The following is a 5,048-nucleotide window of genomic DNA, read 5'->3' as shown; positions in this document are numbered from 1 at the left end:
ACCCCTGAAATAGTGAAAGCACAAAAGGGGGTGAGCACGTACAATGGTGAAAAAACATTAATTCTGTTTCTTTTATGGCATCTTTAGCACTTAAAGCTGAAATGTAAAAGGTCTGGTTATCAACCACAGGCCACAGCTGGAGAGAAAACATCTCCCTCTGCAGTGATAGCCTGACACTTGCTTCAGGGTCAGAAAGGGACCCAAAGGTTGCTTGTGTTTTAACATATCCTTTCAATATTTTCTTTTTCACTCAGAAATATGAGAAACACAAACTAGAAAATGTTTTTGTTTCCCAACAAAGCTTTTCTGGACATGTCACTTAATTTTTTTCATCAGAAAATACTATTGCATTTGTTTTAATCTGTATTTTTTATTCTTTCTGTGACCTTTTGCAAAAGCAGTTCCTTCCTTCTTGTCAAGTGCACTCATGTTTTTCTTCATTTCTGACATTTTCAGACTCAATATTCCTTCTGACAGAAGAATGTAATTATTTTTTGAAAATGGTGCAGATTTGAGGTAGAATGAGAGAAAAGAAAAAGGGAGGAAGTAGCAAAAAGAGAGAAAGTCAAGAAACTGTGAATGAAAATTTTGAAATCAAGACTGTTTACTAAAATAAAAATTAATACTAACATTTATTACTAACATTTAATACTAACAAAAATTAAAATACTAACATTTCCATATGTGACTTATTAGAAATACTCATTTTAAAATCCCTATAAAAATTTCAAATTTTTACTGGGATGGAAATGTTCTTCTGTCAGAAATGGCATTGCAGAGCAATAGTTATAACAAATTGCAGGAATTCACTTAATTTTTCAGTCTCTTTTTCCAGGTTTCCTCTTGCCCTCTCCTATGACTTCTTTTCATGCACTTGCTCCCTTCTTTTTAGAAATTACCTTATGTTTCTCATCTTTCTAAGCTTTTAGTAAATGTCTTCCTGTATGACACATCTCCATACCTTGGCTCCATCACCTCTCATATTTCCTTCTTCTCTTTGTTTTATCCCTTCTGTCTCTTCTGTTTATTCCCCAGTTCCCTCAGCTTGACACCCTTTCCTCATCTGAGTCTCCTCCAGCTGTGCTCTCAATAAAAAATGCTGGTATCTGTTCCTATTGGGACTGGCTTTCTTCTGCTACCTGCAATTCACCTCCAAATACTTACACCTTGGGGGAGGAGGGGAAAGGGCACAGTCTTTCTCTCTATGTATGCAACTCAGTGATCTCTGCCTGCTCTTTTTCAGACATGAACTGGCCCAACGTGGCCGGCAGCGAGCAAACCGCGGAGCTGCGTGGCACAAACGCTGCTGGCCAGCCCTGCCGTCCTGCACTGGCTGCACGTGGGCTCCCCAAAGCACAAACTGCTCCCACAGTTGCGTTCTCCTGCTCAGAAATCAGGACAGAGCCCCCAAGAGCCATGAGCCTAACTGGGATGATGTGAGTAGTGTTGTTTCCAGACAGAGGCACTTGGCAAAACTCTGTGCTCCATCTGTGTGCGGGTGACAAGATCCACCTTCACGCCTTCCCACACAGGGTTCCCTTGCAGCAAACCCAAGGTTATACCAACTGATTGGCTAAAAAGTTAATTTCCAAGACCAGGAATAGACTTTTCTGAATTACTAAAGGGAACAAAATGATGCCTTTCATTTCTATGTTCAGTATGAATGGGAAAGTAGAATAAAATAAGATGTGAGTCTTCCTTTTTCATGGCTTTCCTCCCTGTGGAGAATTTTCATTTTATATTTTATTTCAAGAGGTAAGAGAGTCAATCTTGATATGAATGATATCAGGCTGGTGACATGGGACCTATCTCAGTCAATGTCTCTAGGTACAGTACAAATAATAAGTAATAATCTTGGCAATATCCAAATTTCTATGAGAATTTTTGGAAATATTATCATGGAGATTAAATGCTACTTCTAATTTTTTAATCAGTTTCTCACAGACAGGAATGCACAGGTGCCTTGACCTTAAACTTAGGTAATTATTATAATTAAAGAGCTAATACTCCATTCACAAATGTCTGCTGCACTATCTCTATTGTCTAAACCCCATTATTGTGCATGTAGTTCCTTTTCTGTTCCCGGTTTCTTTGGAACTCTTCCAAGATTTACTCAGTTATTGTTTAAAGCCTTTCTCAGTATGTTAGTCTGATGGTGTTTTGTGCCCTGCATCCTATGACTTATGGATCATTCCAGTTTTGGAGAGATATTGTCTATATCCATTCAAAAACATTACCATCCTATATTCAGTAAATATACTACTCCTCTAATAAATAATTTCTGCTCACTCCCCAAATAAATCAATACTTTGTTTGTTATGTTGAGTAAATTAGACGAATGAATGTTTTGTAAAACTTGCAGCCCTTTTGTGTTCCCTTGGGTCCCAGTCTGTCTCACTCCTTGCCTTTTTTATTTCCCTTTTCAGTTGAGCACTACCCATATACCTCAGCTGTATTTACAGAATTATTTGGTCTAATTCTGTCACCAGAATGAAATCTATGCAAATGAAAGACTTTCTCAGTGTGCCTGTAAAACCATATTCTTTCCCAGCCCAAATTATTTTTAAATAGTTTTAGCTTTTGGATGGGAAGGAGGTAAACACACTGAAGAGAAATATTTAATTTCAGTTTCAGACATTCTAGAGAAAATGAATGTATTGATTAAAAAAAGTGGTACCTCACTCCTGCTTTAGCCTACAGCCCATCTTGAATAGAAGACAGTTTGGTTCAATTCTTTTTTTTACCTGGGGGGTTTTGAACCATCTTTCCTGGAAAAATATTTAACTACCATGTTACAGAATTTTCATATTCTAGGATAAAGACTCTCTCAATCTCTCCTGCTGGTGCTATTCCACTTGGTTTAATACACTTAAATATTCTGAGGCACAGTGAAAATGACTCAGTAACATGAGGTTTGTGGTACTCCTGTGGAAAATGGGGCCTCAGAGTTCAAGTCTTTGCTTCAATAAATATCTAAATATTTTTAAACAATGCAGAATTTTAACAAAAAAAAAAAAAAAAAAAGAAGGAATTTAAACCAAAGTGTGATGCACTACAATCTCCAAGGCATTATCCTGAATGAGGAGAGAGTATGGAGCCCAAACCTTCAACAGATGAAGCACAAAACAAAAAATGGGGATTCACAGATTTTGTGGAATTAGTGTGGATAACTGTTTTTCGCAGTAAAGACATGTTCAGCCACTCTACAGTGATTTTGCTGATAGTTCTGGCACAATAGAAGATGAACTTAAGTTTAAAAAAACTTGCAGAAATGCTAATCAAACCCTATACTTAATTTTTGGTAATCATAGCAATAGTAAAATATATGTCCTTACAAAAGAGGCTTGGGAAAAGGAAGGAAGTATTTCTGCCAAATGATGTCCTCAGAGGTTAGAATTTTCTAGTTTTCATTATCATAGAAAATAGGTACCAATGTGGTGATGGCAGATAGAACAAGAAGCAACAGAAAAGGGGTTGACTTATAAATATACAATCACCAAATGCTGTTTTTGAAAAGTAAGTGTTATTGCTCAACAAAAGTGTTGCAGTTCTGTACAGCAGGTGAAGGATAGGTACCTGCTTTGGACATAACCTGAAGCTCCATTTCCTCTGCAGTACAGATCTTAAGGTGGAAACACACAATGATATTTTTATATAACCTATATATGAACAATTGGAAAAATGGCATTTTGTATAAGTTCTATGGAAAGAAGAAAACATGCTGTGATCTGCTTTTGCTTCGCAGAGGCTTAAGGAGTTGCTTCAGTCAGATCCCTCACAATGAACCTAATTTAAAACAAAAACCCAGTTCAAAAAGACACACATTTATAAAGCCTGCCAAGGAACACTTAAATTACATGTGCTACTCCATGAGAGAAATAGTGCAAGCAACATCCAGTTTATTTGTTAAAATTTTTACTGTCATATTCCTGAACCTTCCTCCTGCAAAACTTGAGCTCCCTTTTTCAGAAGAAATCCTGCATATTTTCTGAAATTATGTGTTCTTTTATTCATAAAGTGTTCATTAATTAAAGCAAGGCAATATTGTCAGCAGAGATGCATCTGTTACTCTTAGGAGTCTCCAGGACAAATTCTGTTTTGGTGACGTCTGTTTTACTATTGTCCTGACAGAGCAAATGGCTAAAGACCGAGTTCTTTCTGATGTACACATGTTATATATGCAATTAAGTCTTGCTATAGTAAAGAATCACTGTCAGCAGAGATTATTTTAATGGATGTACAGTATTACTTTAAACTAAGTCTTCACCATCTGTTCATCTTAATTACAAATGCAAAACCAACATATCTTACATTAGCATCAGAAAATGGGGAAATATCAGTGACTGAAATGTCCATATATACTCTTTGTGCAATGCTGCATGCATCTGTGCCATTTTTCTTCTCCTCTTCCAAGCAACACAAATTGGGAAGAGGGGGAGGAAAGAAGGGGCTAGAATTATTCCTCACAGATAATTTTCTGGCATGGTTGAATATTTTTCTGGCAAACAAGGATTCATTATGAAACATTTCAATATATTATGCTTTAGAATGGTTTCCAAAAGTATGTACTTGCACTTGTACCTCATCCTAGCGCTTTCTGGCTGCCAGATTATCAGGGAAAATGAAAGAAAGAGCCAACACATGCTAATGCCATCTAATAAATCACAAAAATGGAGGTAAAAGAATATGCAAGGAATATTCTGATTTATACCAAACTGAGAGGTAATAGGGAAGTAAAATTTTAAAAATAAAACCCTATATTTCTGACATGATTTTACTTTATATGGACTAGATAGACTCATAGAAAATAATAAAATATGTAAGAGTACAGCCTGTCTATAATCTGCTGCAATTTGGTAGTTTGCTAGTAGATATTGGGTGCCACAATTGTTCATCATTATGGAAGCAGAATTATAACAGTTAAGATTAGTTTAAGTTTACTGATTAAGTTAACTTAATTTAATCAGTACTTACTTAATAAGTTAAGTTTACTTATTTGAAAGTACTTTGCCATCTCTTGTTGAGTCAGTTTATCTGGAAATCTGTTG

General features: G+C 36.1%; 1 long non-coding RNA gene across 1 annotated transcript in view; it reads left to right on the top strand.

The window, feature by feature from the left end:
* The window catches only part of LOC129122645 (uncharacterized), a 99,272-nt gene that overhangs the window by 74,086 nt on the left and 20,138 nt on the right, over positions 1-5,048 (top strand). Inside the window, exon 5 of the long non-coding RNA XR_013183031.1 lies at positions 1,244-1,436. This is a non-coding gene — a long non-coding RNA (uncharacterized LOC129122645). The remainder of the gene's footprint in view (positions 1-1,243; positions 1,437-5,048) is intronic.

This window comes from Agelaius phoeniceus, chromosome 7, assembly GCF_051311805.1.
Source record: "Agelaius phoeniceus isolate bAgePho1 chromosome 7, bAgePho1.hap1, whole genome shotgun sequence".
Classification (NCBI taxonomy): Eukaryota; Metazoa; Chordata; class Aves; order Passeriformes; family Icteridae; genus Agelaius; species Agelaius phoeniceus.
The sequence above is the reverse complement of the archived record's forward strand: the minus strand, read 5'-3'. Positions and strand labels throughout refer to the sequence as shown.